The following is a 21801-nucleotide window of genomic DNA, read 5'->3' as shown; positions in this document are numbered from 1 at the left end:
CCTCAAAGTAAAGACAAGTTTTATTCAAATGATGCTAAATAATCCAAAGGATCCTCTAAGAAAAGGGACTGGTTATGTTAAGAGATCTGAACAGAGACAGAAATCTTCAAAATTCAGCCTGGAGCAAACTTCAGTGGCTCTGGTCATATTCCAGATTACTGCAGTTATTCAGTATTCATCTTTTCTGTTGTGTTATGTCCAAATGCTTGTTTGAAGAAACAGTATTGAAACATGAATTTGATAAAAAGGGACCAGGACACAGGAAATAAATTGCAAGTTGGGCATCAAAATTACCAGGCAGGGCAATTCTAAAGCAGCCAATTTTCACATAGACCTTGGTGATTCAAGAGAACATACTCTTAATCAATAAGCTTGTCTGACAAACAGCCAAAGATATGTTTTGTACTTACAGATGTTCTAAGAATGATTTGTAAATATTTTCCTATGAAGTTTTATTTTAAAACCTATAATATAAACTAAATATAGAGGAGGAAAGAATCAGAAACTTTCAAAATACTTCTTAAAATGAGATTTGGGAAAAGAGTTGGTCTCAAATTCAGGGTCAGTAGGTCTCAAATTGTCCAAGTAGGTCTTAATGCTCTGCTGCTGGTGAGAACCTGCCCTGGGCACTCATGAGTGAGGACCAAATGACCCACCCCAAACATACAGAGAGGGGAAAATGGAGAACACAAAGTCTCACAATCCCCACAAGAGACTTGGTTTGTGGAAGAGTCCTAAAAATCATTTTAGCAGTGATGAGCAGGTGACAATAGTATAAATTTGAGTTTCTATTCCAGTCTTGGGGAGAGGGAAGGCACTCAGTAGAGCTGCAGAGGACTGGATGTTCCTGAGTAGGTGCTCAGCCACTGTAGCTATCAAAGGGACGTGTAACTTTGCCCACTTTCATTTGGAGAGTGCCTTTTCCACCTCACCCCTTGACATAATTAACATAATTAATAATTGCTAGAAGCTGCCTGCTCTGCCCCTGCTGGGAGTAGCAATTTCCTGGGTAGCTGCAGATCTCTTGTGTCGAAGTTCCATGGAATGGTGGGGTAAGGATGGAAAGTGAGGAATGTGCAGCCTTCTTTCACACACATAATGAAATTGTACTCATGATGCAATACTTTCTCCAGTCCTCTTCCTGGCTAAACTCATGGAAACAGAATTCTACCCTATCCCTGCACATTCGTTCTGTTCCTGTGGTCAAACAAGGCTTCAGACTTATCAAAGCACCAATATTAACTGCACTGTACCAAAGCCAATTGGATGAGGTTGCTGGAGGTAGAATTACAGAATATCCTGAGTTGGAAGGGACCAACAAAGATCACAAAAATCCAACTCCTGGCCCTGCACAGGGTCACTCCAAGAATCCCACCCTGTGCAGATAATATTCTGCCCTCACAAAAGAGCTGCTTTGCCAGTGAACTGGCTGGTTAGTCAGCTCCCAAATGCCTCAGGTTTTACTTTTTGCTTTGAAGGATGGCCTTGGGCAATTATTTTCCACTTGCCCAAACTTCCCATTCCCCCTGTAGAAAGGATGTGCAAGTGATCTGCTTCTACCAAGTGCTGCAAGAGGTTAAGATATTCTTTGACTCTGGAAGCCAAGTACTCAGCTAATTCTTATCTCTCCAGGCAAATTTTCTTTTGCTGTTAAGAAAAAAACAATAATCTGGAAAGGCACCAACAAAGAGCCTTCATTAGTGTGGAATAAAGATTGCCCTCATATTCTTCCAAGACTGTTGGAAGTAGTACTCTGCCAGCTAAAGAACACAAATTATATGGCAATAATATCTTGCCTGCACTTTCTGAGGAGATCAAACACTTTGTGCTTGCAGATTATGCACTTTTATGGAGAATCATAGAATAGTTTGGGATGGAAGAGGCCTGAAAAACCATCCAGCCCAACCCACCTGGAAAAAGCCAGGAAAGAGGTGGGGTCTCCTAGAGAAGAGGACCCACAATAATTATTGCTCACTATTTAAATCCCATTTTCCTTGGAAAGGGAGCAGCTGTCCAGCTGAGCCCTGCTGGAGAAGGCACCTGCCACAGTCGGAGTCCCTGGCTTTCTCCTGGGATCGCCTCCACACCTCTTGTATAACTGCCTGCCTGTTATTCCATGCTGTGCTCTCCTGTCCAACCCTGCGGCTCTGGACTGTAAAAGTGCCACGTTTTACAGCTGACAGTGAAGATGGCAACGCTCAGGAAATAAATTCTGAGCCCTCTGATATCAACAGGCACCTTCAATCACACGGGGAGAGCAGAGCACCCCCAGGAGCTGCTGGCACAGCTCTCCTGACCTCACACTCCCCGAGCTGCCAATGGCCTCCTGCAAGGCAGGAGCAGTTTGGTGACATCAGGAAAAATTACTAGTTTGGGTGGAAAAATCTGCATTGCATTGTTATTTATCAGTTAGGTATTTTCACTTTTTTAAACCTGTGGGTGTCCCTGCTGATGTTCTGGGAAGGCAAGCACAGTAATCTGAACTCCACCTAATGAACTTGTGCTAATGAATAAAAAGAACTGGGCTGTGCTGTGGTCTTTTAAATTTAAGTTTTTAATTTTTTTTTTCTGATAACAGCGATGGTATTAAAACAGTCTCTTTGTACTAAGAAAATGGAATTCATAGCTATAATCAGAATTTTATTCTCATTGCTGAGCTAGAAAGAGAACACAGTCTATAATATCATATTGTTGGTGTGCTTCCACATTCATTGCTTATTTATTTCCCAAGAGCTTAAAACATTTCTACTTTAATCAGTAAAGAAGCAGCAATTTCCCATAATATCTTTCAGATAATACAATGTCTATATTGAGGCTATCACGTGTTGTTTTTTCATCTGTGGTGGTTTTGTTTCTTTTGGAGGGGTGGAGGGTGTGAAGAGGGAGAAGGAACAGAATTTGGGAAAGAATTGTATAACTGAGACTACACCCTCAAGCTCTCAGTCAGAAACTCCCAGGCAACAAATTCTGCATCCAAGACACTCAAATTTAAATGAAGAGTTAATCTCTGGGTTTATTTTAAAAGGAGGAAATAAAAAAAGGGGGCCGGGACTAAAAGAGGGGGAAAAAAAAAGGCAGTTATTCCAACTTAAATATTGACTCCTGCTATGATTTAATGTATCCTATTCCTGCTCTAGCCTGGTCATGTGCTCCTGACGGGATTTCTGTGAAAACTGATACATAATCATCAGCAATTTATCTTCAGCAATTTATCTTCATCTGCCAAAAACCATCCAAGTCTCATCCACACCACAAGTGACCTTCCTGTGTCTCTGTCCGTGTATGCAGCTGACAATTGTCACATTTTGGGGCTTTAGGCATCACAAAGGCTTCACTGGTGCTGTGTCTAATGTATTCACACACCTCTGCATTCACATTAATATTTACTGCTAATTATTGTTGCCAATACAGAGCAAATAAACGAAATGTGAAGATTTGTTTGGGTTTCTGAGTGAGGCTAACACTCCACAGCAATATCTTAAAGCTGCAATGCATCCCATGAAGTTTTATCAGACTTGTGCCACACAGCATAAGGGAAATAAATGCCAAAGGCATAAAATATATAGGTTCTTACTGTTCTTTGAAAAAATGGCTCTGTGATCACATTGTAGCATAGAATGTAACTTTGTATTTCAAATATTTTTGTTCCTGTCTGTGTATGAGTGCATTGATAATAGAAATAAGATATTACTGAACAGCTTTCCTGTGTGCAGTTATGCCAGTTGGAAAAAGCACTATCAGCAGCAGGAATAAAGCAGCCAAAAATCAAAGTTTAGGAATGCTTAGGAAGATTATTGCATTACCTCCAGTGCAAAGGAGATACAGATCTTAAACATATTCCAAATCTATTGAGGCTTCAGAATAGTTTGGAATGATCTGTTTTTGTCAATTTTATTGAGAGCTCATATATAAACACATATCCTAAAGAACAGGGATCCTGAGAAGCATAAAATTCCAAAGAGTGCACTGTCATTTCCCTGGGCTGAATCAGCCCTACCTAACTCAGGTTTGGTTGGGGCCACCTGTCAGGGAAAACAGGGAAAACAGGGGATGGAAGTTGTGCAGGATCCTCCAGCAAGTGCCTGTCATGCCTGGCTGCCAGGGACCACAGCCCTGCACCACAGCAGATCCTGCTGGACAGCTTTGGAGCACGGCCATTCCATCAGGCACAGAGCACACTGTCTGACACGCGATGCTATTGTATTTGTGGGGTGCCCTGATGAAGGCAGGAATGATGCATCTGACTCCATGTTCTCAGAAGGCTAATTTAATACTTTATGATACTATATTACATAAAAGAATACTATACTATACTAAAGAATACAGAAAGGATACTTACAGAAGGCTAAAAAGAATAATAATGAAAAACTTGTGACTCTTTCCAGAGTCCCGACACAGCTTGGCCCTGATTGGCCAAAGAGCCAAAAAAACTTACACCAGAATCCAATGAAACAATCACCTGTGGGTAAACAATCTCCAAACACATTCCACATGAGCAAAACACAGGAGAAGCAAATGAGATAAGAATTGTTTTCCTTTTCTCTGAGGCTTCTCAGCTTCCCAGGAGAAAAATCCTGGGCAAAGAAATTTTTTTCAGAGAATGTGAATGCCACAAGATGCTGTGCTGGCTAGGGTAGGATTTGGACACTTCCAGGAGGGGATAGGGATCAAAGATACAGCCAATCACTTAAAACAAGCTTGAGGGGAGTTGAACAAGTCAAACCAATTTTTAAAGAACAAACAAAACAAGGTAGGACTAGGGTGATTTGATTTAAACTGAAAGAGGGAGGATTTAGATTGGATATTAGAAATAAATTATTTATTTTGAAGGTAGTGAGGCCCTGGCAGAGGTTGTGCAGAGAAGCTGTGGCTGCCCCTGGACCCCTGGAAGTATCCAAGGCCAGGCTGAATGGGGCATGGAGCAACCTGGGCTAGTGGAAGTTGTCCCTGCCCATGGTTATCAAGGTCCCTCCCAATCTTAGCCATTCTATGACTCTAGGATATTATCATCTTAAAGCATCTTGAATCATTCATATTATCAACTATTTCCTGCCAAATCTAATGAAGTTTCATTACTAGCTTTCATTCAATTAGCTTTTCCCTTCATATCTCATTTTGCCCCACTTCAGTCCCCAAATCCTGCAGAAATCATCACATGGTTAATGGCTGACATGCCACCAGCTGGAGGACATGCTGTCAAATATGTGTTATGGATCCTCATACAGATCACCTACCAGCTCACCTTAGAAACACTTCAAGAGGAAATTTCACTTGCATTGAGTTTATGGATGTAAGACTGGCTGTTGAATGCATTACTGCAGTAGAAAAACAAATGATCACAACAGAACGATGATTTTTCCTCTCTCCAAAAGGAACACTGCAGAAATCCATTCCTGCTGAAGTACATCTTATCCTGAGAGGTTCACAAATAGCAGGTTTTATTCTTGACACTTACTCATGGCAGGGTGGTTAGTTTGTAGATTTCATCTTTCCAGCAAAGTATTTTTCCCTAGTGAATCAGCACTTTGGCTTCTGATTTTCTCTCTAAAATGGGGGAAACAACATCTAGCATAGCAGGAACACATGGACACACAAATTTTTGGAGATGAGAGACAAGAAAAGGGTCAGACAACTTCCTTTGTGCCAAGGAAATGATTACACGGACTGGTTGCTTTATTTAGATGTAGTGCAGACAGCTTGCAGTGGGTCCATTAGAACTGCCTTGCTCTTAATTACATTGACTTTTAAAAGCTTTGATTAATTATGACAGAGAGCAAAAGTTTCCAGCAGAAAGATGACTGTATCAGAAAACAGGTCCTGATGCTGACCAGATCAGGTCAGTGTTTGAAGCATTTTATGTCCCATAATAAACTGGACACAAAGTTGTCACTAGCAGGATTGTAGATGTTAAGAAATGTTTATATTGTTCAAAGAGATATATGATTGCAGAAGACTAGCAATTTCTTTATTTAAATTGGTGGAACGAAGTGAAAGGAAAGAGAAAAAATAACATTGGGTTTTTGGTTTTTTTTAAACAAATCAGAATATGTATTTATTGTAGAGATGGTTTCTTTTTCCCCCAAATTGAACTAAAAAAAAGCTTAAATTTCAATAAAATTTGTAAAATTCATTCACCATGTGAATTACAAGGTCTTGAGAGCCCGTGTAAACAGAGTCAGATGCTTTGCATCTTCCCACCTCATTTCCATCCCAACCCTCAGTGGCTTTCTCAGGTTGGTGCACGAATTTTCTGATATCTATGGCACTATTATGAAAAATGATGTGCTTGCCTGAGTTGCATAAGGAACAAATTTGCATTCAATTCCCCAAAGAGCCATCAAAGGTTTACATGTCCTTGAAAGCATCACTTAAAGTGGGATTCATTGAAAACTAACTGATATGAGAGCTTTTCAATGGCTCTGAGAAGGCAGTAGAGGAAAATTGAATTGCCCTGTGCCAGTGCTGCTGTGTCACCAGGAGCTCTGGGTGCAAGCTGGATGACAAGGTTAGAGTAGCTGCACAGAGTTACAGGACACCTGCACCTGTGTTACAGGTCTCTCTGCTTCATTTTCTACACCTTTAATTTAGTAATGGCAGCAATTCCCTGGGATACTCTATCAGGGCATGCTCATTAACATTTCAAGTCCTGCTACTAATGACAAGAATAGGTGACAGATTTAAGAGAGTGAGATTCTGCTTCTGGACTGATTTTGCAGTGCTGATATTTGTGGCTTCTTAAATCTTACTGTTGCAGACATTCCCACCTTCCCTGAGTTCAAAGCTTTTTTTAAACCCCTGACAATTTCTGGCATTGTTTTTCTCCTTTATATTTATATCCTTCCTTTTTTTTTTAATCTCACTACTGTGATTATTTTCCTTTCAAAAGCCTCCTGGAAAAATATATCCTACTTCTTTCCTGATAATCAAATTATGGGTGTTTTTTATTATATTTATTTTTTAGCATTACTATTTGAGTTAGAACCTACTGTAACATGCAAAACTGAAATACTGAAATTTAAGTCTATTTGAATGAGCTTTATATAATATTTATCTTTGTCACTTATGCTATTACCCCATCAACCTTCAAACTAAAGCTAGAGGGAATAGATTGTAGTACTGATAACACACACTTCTAGATAATTCTGCTAGAATTTCAAGATCTCATTAATTCGCAACTACTCCCCAGTTTCAAAAATACTGGTGGGAAATGTGTAACAAACACTCAGGAAAGAAGATACGATCAAATTAATTGTAATTGAATAAATAAATAAATAAAATTTGCAAATGAAGTGACTACAACCAAATTTATTGAGATGAAATGAAGTGCAGTGAAAAGGACAGCAATTTGCCAAAATGACTCGCACTGAAATCCTAAAATCAGGAAAGAAAGATAAATAAAGAGACAGGAGGAGAAATTGAAGGATTAAATGAAACTAAGGAGAACATTTTGGAACAAACTGAAAAAAAGAAAAGTGAATGAAATGACATAAAATGCACAGAAATGGACAAAACTTTGCCCAATTGATCATTGAAATCACAAGATTTCATTGCCTTTCCTGAAAGGGAGAATTTGAAATCAGAGAACAAAGTGGAACAAACACTCTGGAAAGGATATAGGATAAAATCAAATTCAATTGAAAGAGAAAAAAAAAATCTAAATGGAGGGACTACGCCAAAATACTGAAATGAAATGAGGTGCAATGAAAAGAGGTCAAGTGGGGATGAAAGCAGCACCTCAGGAGAGCATACATCAGCAGTCTTGGGGGTCAGGCAATATAACACAAGAGACGCAGAGAAAATTCAAGAGTCACCTCATGATGTATTGCTTTCCTCAGTGCCTTCAGAACGGGACTCTGTCACAAGCAGTACAGTGATATATTGGTGCTGTAGCTTCCCCTCCACCCCACCAACTCCCTTTTCACATCTGACAGTCTCTAGGTACAAAATACAATTTCTCCTAAACTAATCCTGGTCACTGGGATGTCCCTTCTGAGGTTACCACTAAGAGGTCAAACTCAGAAATTCAGGTAATTGCCCTCTCTGGACTTTAGGGCCAAGCAGTCATGGGGGCATTTCAGAAAAATTTATGGAATTTCATTTCACAAAAATGAAACCTAAATGGTTCCTTGGTAGGAACCACACCTTCAAGACCTTTTAAGCTGTTGCCCCCAGAGGATGTGTCCAAACAGCATTTTTCCACATGTACAGGGGCAACAGAGCTTAGGGGACCACCATGAGCATATATATGTGCACATCATGTGTGTTTTCCAGAGGCTTATTACAGGGAATTAAGGACCCTTGGCAGCAACAGTGTGGGCAATCAAAGTGGGAAGCACCATGAAAAAAACAACACTCTCATAATCATCTTCTGAAAAAGCACATTCCCTACTTCAAGTCATGGTCCTACACAAAGCATTAAACAGAAAGCTGATGTTATATTTACTGTCTGCACAGAAACACCTGCACAGAGAGTGAACCTCAGAGAAGTACACACAGCAAGTTAGAAGTAACCTGAGCAAGTGCAAAGACATCTGAGTGAAAGAAGAACTCAAACTTCTCTGAAATTAGACCTTCCCCTGACTGCATATATTTTTATCCCTGACATGAACACATTTTTTGAAAGTTAAGAGGTCCAACCTCTCATCTACAGTCTTAATTATAGGGAAAAAAATTACAGCTTAACTGCAAACATCAAAATTCATTTCGACAACAAGTTCATTTTAAAAAAATTAAAGGTTAATTACATATATTTGATTTATTAGTTTAATAAAAAAACCTTCCTCTTTCCTGCTTTTCCTTGTATAGACCTTTGCCAGCATAACCCACCCACCATCCAACCTACTCTTCCCCTTCCTTTTACCAGAGTACAGAAGGGGCAATTTTAATTTATTTTTTTTTTACAGGCCTGTCCATGATGATTGCCCCAGTGCTTATTTTCTCCTGGCTGTAACATGGTTGTTACATACTGCACTTATGTACAATAAATTAAACTGTTGTAGTAAACAAACCAACTCTCCATCCTTTGGGCAAATTTTTACAATCTCTCCTGCCTTCTCCCCACAGGGTGAGAGGTTCACATCAGAAAATAAAAAGCAAAGCACTGAAGGATGTCAGGTCCTCAGGAGCGACCGAGTCAGAAATTCTCCAGTGATTGCGGAAAGGGCAGACAGTCTGCTTTTCCTGCTGGCAATGATCCTTAAATTACTGCCTTAATTAAACATTTAGAGATTTTACTCAGAGATGTGAGGATGTATTTCACATAGAGCTGTGCTGCAGTTGTAGCAGAGGAGTCTCCTCCTGGCTCCCTGTCTTGTGGGCACCTTCATTCCCTGCCTCCTCCTCATGGTTGGGGTTTGATTTGGTGATGTCTCTGTCCCCAGAAGTTCTCCCCCCTCACTGGAGCAAGTCCAGAGGAACCCACCAAGGGCATCAGAGAGATGGAGCAGCTCTGCTGGGAGGAAAGGCTGAGAGAATTGGGGTTGTTCAGCCTGGAGAGAGAAAGCTTTGGAGTGACCTCACTGTGGGGTGACCTCACTGTGGCCTTGCAGTGCCTGAAGGGAGCCCACAGGAAAATGGGGAGAGGCTTTACAAGGGCCTGGAGGGACAGAACAAGAGGGAATGGATTCAAACTGAGAGAGAGTGGATTTAGATTGGATATTAGGGAAAAAAACCTCCCCTTTGAGGGTGGGGAGGCCCTGGCACAGGGTGCCCAGAGAAGCTGTGGCTGCCCCTGGATCCCTGGAAGTGTCCAGGGCCAGGCTGGATGGGGCTTGGAGCACCCTGGGACAGTGGAAGGGGTCCCTGCCCATGACATGGGGTGGAACTGGATGATGCTTGAGATCCCCTCCAGCCCAGATCATTCCATGATTCTGTGATCCTTAATCCACTTTTCTCCATTTCTAGAGCAAATCAAACCTTAAAACTTTGGAATTCTTTTTCTTTTTCTATGAAGTTTCTTTGGCGACTTTTTGTCCTCATCTCATCTGTCTTGAGCCTCTCTCTTGCTAACCTCTATGACAGTTCTTTAAAAACTTACTATGTCCCCATCAATTCCTCCCTTCACTGTGACACTTTGTAGCCACTGTAATAAAGACTACAAAAGTGACCAGAGTCCAAAGGACAGATCCACACCAACAGTTCCTTGGGGTTTTTAGGAAGGACATAAATAAACCAAAAATAAATGGAGTCTTCTCAGCTGAGATAGTGAAAAAATACCTTGTCCTCTGAGATTCAAACATTTGTTAACATAGGTTTTATTTTTATATGTTCCTTTAATTAACAATCAAACTAAGCAAAAGGAACATTTTTTTTTGCTTTGGATTTGTACAGGAATTAGCCCAGTGAAGTCTGGATTTGATGTCCTTCTGTACAACAAAGGCTGATTACAGTCTCTCCTCTCTAGAAGTAATTTATTTACATTTTTCCACATGATCATTAGTGAAATATTATTGGACTCATGAAAAAAAAATCATAGACAAATTCTGTTCTGCTAATGAAGACAGAGAGATTCAGATCTTTCTGTTGTGTATCTCACAGTCCCACTGGAATCTGCCTGACATTTGATGTAATACCTCATGAAATTTTATTTACATACCAGCAAGTATATCTATGCCATGTAATCTGAGAAAAGAGGGAAAATAGAAAAATTTATTAAACAGGTGTGCAGCAGGAGGAATGAGGCCTCTAACAGCTCTAAGAACCTGAGTCACACTGGATCTTAGAACTACTCAAGGTTTTCAAGTGCTAATGAAATTTCCTTGCTAGAATTCATTCTTTTCAACTGGCAGGGACCAGGGAAATTTTCATGAAACTTTCTTCCTTGTGTTGTTTACAGCTACTTTTAGATCTTTCACATGGCTTTCAAATTTCAGAAAGAAGGTGGAGGGTAAACAAATATTTTTAAACTAGGTGTGATTTTTTTTCCTTTTCTCTTTAGTCAGCTTTGTTAAATATATTCACTACATAATCTTGAAAGAAATAAGAGAAAAAAAATTATCTTATTAATTCTGCCGAAATATACCAGACTTAGAGGGGTTTGAAAACACCCAGCAGAGCAAGAACATAAAAAAGAATTTTATAGCATTTGTGAAATGATAAAATCTAAATTCATAAATTTGTTTTTAGGCTTGTATCTCAGTGGAAGAGGATTTTTTTTCCAAAGTTCTTTTAAAGTATGTCACGTCACGATCAGTGTCTTGACTTGTGCCATCTTTGAACTCGTGCAATGTAAGGAATGGCATCTTAAGATCTCAGCTCCTGTTTTACCAGTCATGCTGCACACATTGCTTTGATCTCAACCAAATTTAGCTGAACTTTCCAGCAAAACCAGGACAGAACTCATCCAATTGCATGAAAATTTTAGTCTTCTCAGCCTAATTAAGGAAGAGGCAGAGAAAATAAACCTCTTGAAGAAATATTTGGACAAATAATGACACCAAATAGTCAGGAGAGATTACTGGGCTGTAGCCAGTCCTTTTCTTAGTAAAACCCTCTCTGTAGTTAAATAAATTAAATATTTTGGGTTGATTTTTTTTTTTTTTAAATATTGAGGGAAGTGTTTCATCACTAGTGAATTTCTTTTATGGCATCTTGTTCTTATCTACAGAGTACCCACCTATCTTTGTTTCTGTAATTGATCTTTCCTCCAAAGTTCATTGCCTTCCAATTTTTCCCTTCTATCAGAGTAAATTTACTTCAGAAATGTTGCATTAACTCTTTCAGCTTTCCTTTCTGCATATGCAAGACGCTTATTGTCCTGTTTTAGGGTTACTTTCTTGCCTTTTGTCCTTTCAAAACCTTGTCTGCAAAGATGCAGGATGAGGAGAACTCAGTTTCACTTTATTTCCATAAAAAAAAAAAAAACAAACCAAACCAAACCAAACCAAACAAAACAAAATAAAAAAAAAACACACAAAAAAACACCACAAAACAAAAAAAAAAACAAAACCAAAAACAAACAAAACCAAAACAAACAAACAAAAAAACCCCAACCAAAACTCCCAATCACAAGTCATTTTGAAAACATAACTGGAAAATCACACAGCCTGACTCCATCTTTCTCAGGACAGCCCACTGCAGGTTGGGGTTAGCCCAAACAATGCAAGTCTGCTCATAAAGAAACCTTTCTCACCATCACCAGGTTTAATTCCATAAGCCCTACACATTTCTCACCCATGAGAACTCCCATCTCACTTTCAGACCATGATCTCAAAAGGATTGAACAACATTGGGAGATTTGTTGTGAGTATTCCCACTCCCCTGTAAATTACTGGCTTTGGAGAGCAATGTGGGACCTTGACACCGATCCTTCTCTCCTTCCAATTGTCAGAAATGAGTTTAAATTGGTGGAATTGCATTAGTGGGAAACAAGACACTCTTCCTAACTCAATAAAGCACATTATTTTTTTCCTTTTAATCTGGCAGTCCCATTGAAGTTAGCCAGCCTTGAGTATATTCCAGAATAGCAATGCTTTTTCAGTGAGGATTGGAACATAAAGGTGTTCACCCTGAATACTTCCCCTCTAACCTAATACAGAAGCATATGTTTTTAATTTAGGAGCCTGTGATAGAGGAGAGAGAGAGAAATACTTGGCTTGGATACCTTCACTGATATACCTGTTATAGAGGGCTTTCTTAAAAACAGAGAATCATCTAAAATGGCCAAATTCCCAGGCACTGTCAAAGGGGGAGCAATGAAAAAGCAGATTCCAAGTTAAGAACATCATGCAAAATTTGTAGATATTCACACTGCATTTGGACTGTTGATCACACACACACATATAGATCTCCCCTGTAGCAGGATTTAAATGGTTTATTCAGCAGCTGCCCCTTGATCCCCCCTCTCCCCTGCTCTCATGTGCAAACGAGTCTCAGTCGACTCCCAGACCCCACAGCAACTCCTGCATTTGGCTTTGATCTTTCTGATCAGTTGTCAACCTGCACATGCCCTGGTCTCTCTAGAATCTGAGCAAAAATAGCAGTCTGAAGAAAATCTCAGTCTTCATCAGTTATTCCTGATCAGTTTTAAATTCCTCTAACTTTATGCCTAAATTAAGGGACAATTATTATCAAACTAAGACCCCCATGGACAGGAGCTTCTACCCCCAGGCTGATTGGTCTGTCTAGAAAAAAAAATGACTCATGGTAATTCCATAAAATCTTCAACTCACATGAAGAACTTAATTTTAAACCTTCTCAGCTAAACACAGCTGATTGGCTTCTCTCTATAACTACTAAGACTGTAATAAATTGATGGTAATTTACGTGGGTGTCCAAATAATGGGGTGTAATGAAGAGATTAGAACAATGTAAAAACTTCTACATCCCATTTTGACTAAATACAGTCTCAAGACAGATTAACAAATTAAAAGAGAAATATTTTGATCGCATTCTATGTGATCAAGATTTTGTCTGCTTTGGAAGTGGCAAGCAGTTAAACTATATCACTGCAAAGATAATTTGTGAAGGAGCTCTGAAATAATATGCACACAAAAACCCCAAAAGCCTTCAAAGAAGATGAAGGATTTTTTTTTAGGACTGCTTTTGAAGCAGAGAAAACAAGAATATATTTATCCAGCTGATAGAAAAACAAAAAGGTGTGATGGTTTAGAAGTTAAAATCAATGTGTTGTTTTGTTGGGGTTTTTTATTTGCAAGTGTTTAAAAGCTCACCTGAGTCTTTACCATAGCAGAGGTTTTAATTTCCTTTAGGATAAGGGGAGGATGGGTTGGGCTTGGCCTTACAACTTTTAAGGCAGGTTAAATTCTCTGCACCTCAACAGGCTTGCTCTTTCAGGCCTCATGCCCTGTGTCTTAATTCCCTGTTTCTAAAACAGGGGAAATGGTTTTTTTTCTGCCTCCCAGGATTTCTGGGAGGATCAATACTTTAAGGATGCAAGACTTTCAGATATGGAGGTGATGTGAACTGTACATCCCCGAGATGGATGGCTGCTGAATGGAAGCCAAAACCTCAGTTTTCAGAATCTCAGAGAGTTTTATTATTCTAGTCCTTACACAGGGGAGAGCTGCATTAAGAAAATGTGACCTTGATATTTTGTGTCTGCTGTTTTCATTGCCTCAGTGCTTAGTAAAAAAAACCCCAAAAACCTGTAGATTGGCCCAAACCTGCTCAATTTTCTGATTCATTTTGGGTTCCCAATAAGTGACCAGACTCCTGCACTGGCCAATACCCTCTTGCACTGTTGGTTAAAAGGAAAAGTATCATCCTCTTAATAGAGTCTTGTACCTTGCCCTGATGTAATGGCTGAGACTGGAACCCCAAGTGCAATTTGGTGATATTCCAGGTCTATAAAAGACTGACAATCCCACCCAGGAGAGAACTGTGTCACTTACACATTAAAGTGTCACTCTTAATATGTCAATGACTGTCTCATGCCTTTGCCTCTCAGTTCCTTAAGAGATACAAAAAACACATTTCAAGAGAAATTCTCTCTTTTCTTCCATACCATCCACCTAATCCATCAAGATATTGCAGCAAAAGACCACCGCAAATCCAGACAAATGCAACAAACTTGTGACAAAATGGAGATGGATATGGTTCCCCTGGGTTTAACTTTTTCACTGCATTTCAAAATGTTAAAGCAAGTCTACAAAAACAATTTACCAAATTCAAAACACGTCTGATGCAAGATAAAATCAACAAAAAAATCTCTTTAGAGTTAGAGAACTATTGTAGCTGAGTAAGGATTCAGAAAGTAGAATTCAGATCAGTGTTTCCTAAACAGATAAAGTGGATGGGAGGGGATGCAAAAATCCATACTCAGAAATCAAGAAATATGGCAAGAAGCAGCAAGCAAATCAGAGAGGGCAAGGTGCAAGAAGTCCAGGTTTTATACTCTTCATTTTAACATTAAGAGGGATTAGGAAGTGTTATTACTTCCCTTCTGTTCAATCACAGAACACAGCTAAAATAGGAGAGAGGATTATTTTTTAGCACTGAATGAACAGAAGCTATGGAAACTGAGAAGAAGTAGGATACAGCATTCATTTTGGTCCTAATTAAACACTTTCCAATCTCACACTGAGGCCAAAGTTCATCTGGTTTGACAGAAATGCTGCCAGACAAAAGAGAAAAGGAAGGAGCCTAAGTGGCTGAAATCTCAGCTCATACAGCAGGAATGGTCATGAGATTCATGTTCTTCATACAACAGCAAAGATATTCAGTGCTTATTGATTCACTTGACCAAGAATTATGTAACACTCAAAACAAATAAGATCAGGGAAAGCAGCACATTATTTCCTGCTACTCGTGCACAAGCAGTCCAAGAGTACTCACAAAGCCTTAATATAACTTAAGCACTAAAATAATAAAGAAAATATGTTATTGTTTGGACTAGCTAGTTTGACCACTAGACCATTTATAAAACAAAAAACATATAAATTGCTCAAAAAAATTACCAAGGTCACAACAATCAGACAATGGGCTCCAGTGTGCACTATAATATGTTTTCTAATTATATAAGTTTATGTTAATTCTCTTCTGTTTCTTTCCACAGAGAGAAAAGTGCTCCATCTCCTCCTGAATTCAGTGCTTATTACTATAGTAACCAAATGCTTCAAAAACATTAATTAAATTTCAAAATATCTCTGTGGAAAATTAAATCCATCTGGACATGGTCCTGGACAAATGTTTTAAGGGGGCCCTTGTTGAGCAGGTGGTTGGACCAGATGATCTCCAGAGGTCTCTTCCAACCTCAGCCATTCTGGGATTTTGTGAAAAATAACATTGTCCTCATTTTATTGAGAGGGAACAGAGGTAGAGGGTGATTAAGACTGCTTTTTTTTTTCATCTCCCTTTCAAAACACATTTGTGTAATATTTTAGGCATATTTTCATTTGTCTCTTCAAAGAAAAGCTCTTTCCATCTTTACTTTAGTATTTTTTGCAGATGAGATACAGAGCTTTCCTTGAGTATCAAAGAACTGACAGTCTCAGTACTGAATCAGCACTTCAGGATCAATCAGTTCCAGATATCTTATTTTTCTCTCCTGTTTTCTCATTATCAGGATGCTCGTTCTTATTTGTTGATCTCCAAACCTCAAGCTATAATCCTATCAAGGTGCTTTCACAAGATAATTTTCCCTAAATTAGCATGCCTGCATTTGTATTTAGTGTAGGGGGAAAAGGCAGACTCTTCTCTGGCTGTCCTTCCTTCTCCAAAACCTGTCCCAAAAAATTTAGCTCAGAGAAGTCAACAAGAATATAAAGCTTCAGCTCAAAACCAGCTGAAACTTGTAATGTTACAAAAAAAAAAAAACAAAACCTGAACAGACATTTACAACATGGAGAGTCAGGAAACAACATTATTGAGTCTGATGCAGACAGAAGTTTAATTCACCAGGCATTTAACTCCAGCAGCTTCAGAGTAGTCTTCTCCCCAGTTAGGTTTAGATGACTCTAAATTAGGATGGGATTTTGTACCAGCTGACCTTTGGAGGTAAAGAGAAACTTTGGGGGTATGAGGTTTTGCCTAAAGCTTGGATTCTCTACCTGGAATTTTAGGGGCTTTAGGAACTTTATCTTGCCTGACATCACAGCTGAAATAAACCCAGCTGGTATTAAACCAAGAAATTCAGGGACTTCAGTAGATTCTGCCTGGGAAAGGCCTCCAGCCGAGGGTGGGAGTCACAAACCCAGCAGCAAACCCTGTGCAAAGAAAGCTCCAGTGCTGGGCTGGCTTTTTCCAGCCATGAAGAACCCTGCAGGTAGCTGGGCCTCGGTGCCATGCAACTGCAGTCATTTGGCAGGCAGCAAACCACAGCAAATTAGCCCCACTGAGTCCAAATCATAAAACAAACCCTCAGAAACCTCAGAGATTAGCTATCAAAATTTCTAATTTTGTTATTTATAGCAACAAAAATAGCCAAATAATCATGTACTTGGGAGCCTAGCAGGCACAGCAATGTTTTTTTTTTGTTTGTTTGTTTGTTTTTTTTTTAAATTATGCTGCTGCCAGACTGAAAATTCAAAAGTAACAGGGAGGAAAAGTTGACTTTTTCCTACTTAAAGTCTTATTTTTCTTTCTTGAACTTTCCATAAACTTCCTGGTGATTATCCAACACTACTCCTTGGTTACAACCATGTCAGCTTCCAGCAGGTCTGCCAACTTCTCTGGGAGCTGAAGGGCAATCCCACCTACTTGAACACTTCTCTTCACGTGCTGCTCTCAACCAAGGCAGGCAGGCAATGTCTGCAAACAGCCTGGTAGAATTCAGCAACTGGAACAGAAACAGCTGAGGAGATCCTCAATATTGTCTCAAAGTGCAGTTTTTAGTAATAGTGCCAGCAGATTAATTAAATCTGAGGGGAGTCTCAGAGGCAGGACCAAGTGAAGTAGATATGGTTGCAGTAGGAGGAGAGAAATACAGAGTAGAATCTTGTCTTTGGGTTGTTTTACCCCAAACTGTGTGGAACATGTGCCTTTTTCTGGCAGGAGAGTCTCTATGGCACCTTTTCTTCCTTCATTGTCACACGTGAACAAAAACATGTAGAGGAAGACGAAAAAGAGCTTACACCTTGTAGGAAAATTAGCATTAAAGGAGGTAAATATTTGATTCCTTTGCAGAGTGGTACATGCAGTGTTGGCTGACTTTTCTTTCTCCCATGTTCTCATTCCTTTTTCACTGAGGCCACCCCATGTCTGTCTCACACTCCTCAGGGAATGGCTGCTCAGTTCATGTTGTTTCCTTTTCCCTGAAGTTATTCCTCTGCAATAAATGCCATTTTTGCACCTTTAGTCTTTGCTCTTAACCATGACCAGCCCTTCTCTATTCACACTCTGCCCATCTTTCTAATTTAGTTTAAAATTCCTCAGTGCAAGTTTTGTGGGTGTCTCTGGGTTTGCACAATATTCAGCACGAGTTACCATGATTTTAATGGCAATTATAACCCAACAAAACACACAAGCCATAAAAGGGGTGTGTATGTCAAGTTTGAAACTAAGAACCGTCCTAGAAGAAAAGTCTTCAGGCTTGTTCAGTCTTGAAAAGAAATTCAGCACAGAATTTTATACATTAATTAGGACAGAAATAAATATTTGAAGTAGGATTCCCTTTTTTTTTTCTTTTTTTTTTAGAGTGGCCATGATGACAAAAAATATTTTTTCTTTTACTGTGCAAAATTAGAGTTAAATCCAAGCGAAGCCTGTTTACTTTCTTGAAATCCCATAGAAATATGTGATACTGCAAAGGCTTGAGGCTCAAAAATTCTTTAAAAAGACAAAAAAAATCAGAGATTACATGGAAAGTGAGTGTAGTTTCCACAGATTAAAAATTGTAATGAATCAGGTGACTGTATTTGCACCATCTTGATGTCATATATGTGTTTCATGATTGCATTTTAGAAAACCCTTTGGAGACAGGCTAACTTTATTATTCCCATTTTATAAGGAGGATTGAGCTACAGAAAGAAGGATCTGTCATCATCTCAAAATCTGCAGGGAGGTCAAAAAATGACACATTCCTACTGTTCCAAACACAAGCTTGTGCTTCCAGTACAAATTGCTAGACAAGAACCTTTTTCAGAAAGTATTAATTGATGATGCACTACTGTGGATGTTGCTTTTAATGTGCTACAGATGCTTGGATACTGTACACACTAGGTTTCATATCTTTCACAAAGCAGATAATCAGGTGTAGAGAACTTCATAAGAATATTTAATATCTTAGCTATTATGAGATTTTTTTTTGGTGCAGTTTTTCATATAGTGAAGCTTAGGATAAAAAGAGATTTAATTTTCTTTCTCCTCTAATGTGCCATTATAATTTATTTAATTGTGCAAACATATATGCAGAAATATAATATATATGAATGTGAAAAAGAACTCTGTGGCATCATAGAATATTAATGTACCCTGCAGGTTTTTTTATAACTTAGCTCTGAATTGTACCTAGAGAGGCACTGAGATTACTGATGCAGAAAGCAGCATTTTCTCAAGGTAGGTCTATTGTTTTATAGTCCAGCAGTAGGCCTGCCATTGTCACCAGGTGCAGGGCATTCCTGCCATCTGCAACAGTGTTTTGTCCTTGTGTAAAATCTGTTCTCAGCTCTGGTACAAATAACAAAATACTATTCCTATTTAGGGTTTAGTGTGGTGGCCATAGCTGAGTCCAAAGCATAGAATAGAGGTTATTCAGGTTATTTTCTCTGCTGAGATCATTCCAGGTGTCCTTTTAGCTACTTCATATACTGAAAATTCCCAAATAAATCTCTGTAGAATATCAGTTTAACCACCACAGTACTTTAGAGCAGGCTCCTAGCTGTGTGAGCTGAAACTGAGGAGGTTGAGACAATCATCTCCTCCTGTTGCTGTTGCGAGAAGTGAGAGTAGGAGACATCAGAAGATTCATCAACCCATATGTGTCAGATCTGCTGAAGTTTTATAATGGATTGGGCTTGGCAGAGATCCTCCTCTTGGTTTGCACTTGGAGAGGTGAAGTATCAGCTCTGCTGTTTGGCAGAGAACAAGAGCACTCATGGGTAGAGAGAAAAGGAAGGAAATTTCCCAAAGTGGAGGAGACAAGACATATGTGTGTCATTTCTGTATTTTGCCCTGCTTAGTTGCTGCACAGGAAAATGGATGGAGCAAAAGGATTACCAAGAAAAGCCTTCTCCTTCAGGCTGGGGACACAGGGGAGCGTCTGTCCTGGAGTCTGCAGCTGAGCAGATATTCCAGAGGCCCCTCTTGCTGCTGGAATGTCAGGTGTAGCAGCAGCACAGCAATTTGGTATCAAGAGTCATAAGCAGATCAAAGTACATTCAGGAAGAGAAAGCAAATATTTAAGTCTTTAGACTTAAGAGCTTTAAATAGTGAATAGATAAGTATTAGGGAATATATATATATATATATATATATATATATATATATAAATCCTCTACATTTCCTAAGGAGCTTTCCTTGATGCCATGCATAAAATAACTGCCTACTGTACAATATTCTGCATTATCTGCCAGCCACCAACAAGCACAAGATGCTGAAGGAAATGAAACTTCAGTTGCAGACTGATGAAAATTCCTGCTTTTCAATGAATAGTCTGATGGAAAGGTGTGTTCCATAAAGTGCAATTTAAATAATACAGTCCTTGAATTTTAGTCATGGGTATTCAAGTACCCATATTTTAGCATTGTGGGCTAAACCAGGTGAAGACTGAACAGAAGTATAGAACCCACATATGATTATAAAATAATCCTATTTTCTGAAGTTGGGGATTAAAGAAGAAAGATCTACTTATATCTTGAGCTGAGGAATTATTATTCCATTCAAGTAATCTGAATAGAAGGGTGCAATTTTAATTATTATACCAGGATGTAAATGCAGCAAAATTGAAGAGTTGATTATTCACAAAATTATTGTGTCATTCTTCTACAAATAAAATGAGGTAAAATGTATTTTGTGGTTTGAAAGTTTAGGCAATATTAATGTAGTCAGTATATTTCTGATGTGAATCTCATTCAATAGTCAAGTGAGTTCCAATCAACTTTCTCACAGAACCTGCATGTACGAATTTTAACTGGCAAATTAGATAGATGTCATCTGTTGGCTCTTTTGGGAAATAAGAAATTCCTCTACAAGATCATCAAATTAGTGTGAAAATGATATTAAGTAATACCACGCTATGTTTTATTTATTTGAAAGTCTGCATGAGGAACTGATGAGTTCAAACCCAACAAAACAATCCCAAGGGTGATTTTTATGAAAATGTCTGTTTCAAACCACGGAGTGAATGTGACACTTCTGAGTGACTTGGGCACGGGCACCACTCACACACAACCTCTGCCACCCAAATTAGGGTTTGCATTCCAGCTGAACCACAGGAAACAGAGAGACCTGGAGGCACCACCAGGTGTAACCTCCAGCTCCTGGGTGGGGAGCACCAGATTCCATCTGAAACTAGGTGATGAGGGAGATCCCCACCCCCCAGTAAGAAATAACGAGGGGTTATTTCAGCAGGGGAAAGAAACTAAAATGGAGAAAGAAAGAATGGCTTTCTCATCATGGTCCTTTCAGATCATTCCTGAAGTTTTTACTGCCATTGTCTGCAGTCTTGCAGATCTTGCCAGTGAGTTTTTGTACCACAAAGAACCACTTGGTAAACTTCTGAATACTTCACTACAAATTGATCAAAACCTGGCATTTTTGCCACCTCAGTCAGAATCCTTGACTATCTGAACAAAGGTTTTCAAGTCTCACATGCAAATCTAATACATTTTACCAAATTCCATGACTGTAAGATATGCAAACACATTTGCTAAATCAAAGTCTATCTATTCCAGAAATATTTATATGACATTAGGAGTTATTTTTATGTAGAGATGGAGTGAAATTAGAGTTCTGAGACCTGCAGTGATAAGTTACAGATGAGAAGGAAACTCCTCAAATAAAGACATCAAATCTGGACTAGGTAAATAAACTGTTTCCCAGTGGTGCGACTAAACCACTTGGGAACTGAAAAAGGATTGATTTATTTTGTGGTCATTTAACTAAAATTAATTCTTTCCACTTTCCATATGTTAAACATTTTCTTAAAAATAAATGTTAATTTTTAATATAAATTTATTTTCGTTTTTATGCCAATTGTGGATTTTTACAGACTTTTATAAACTTATTTAAAAGTACTTGGTTTCAAGTACTTTTCAATCTGGACTGAAAATTACTTTACTTTTAGCCTATCTGTAATACTCATTAAGGCAAAACAAATGAAATTAGTTTACCAACCAAAAAAAAAAACCACTTAATCATATTCCTAATAAACTCTTGTGGGTTTTTCTAAAGCAAGTATAACAG

This window comes from Motacilla alba, chromosome 4 (genome assembly GCF_015832195.1).
Source record: "Motacilla alba alba isolate MOTALB_02 chromosome 4, Motacilla_alba_V1.0_pri, whole genome shotgun sequence".
NCBI lineage: Eukaryota > Metazoa > Chordata > Aves > Passeriformes > Motacillidae > Motacilla > Motacilla alba.
The sequence above is the reverse complement of the archived record's forward strand: the minus strand, read 5'-3'. Positions refer to the sequence as shown.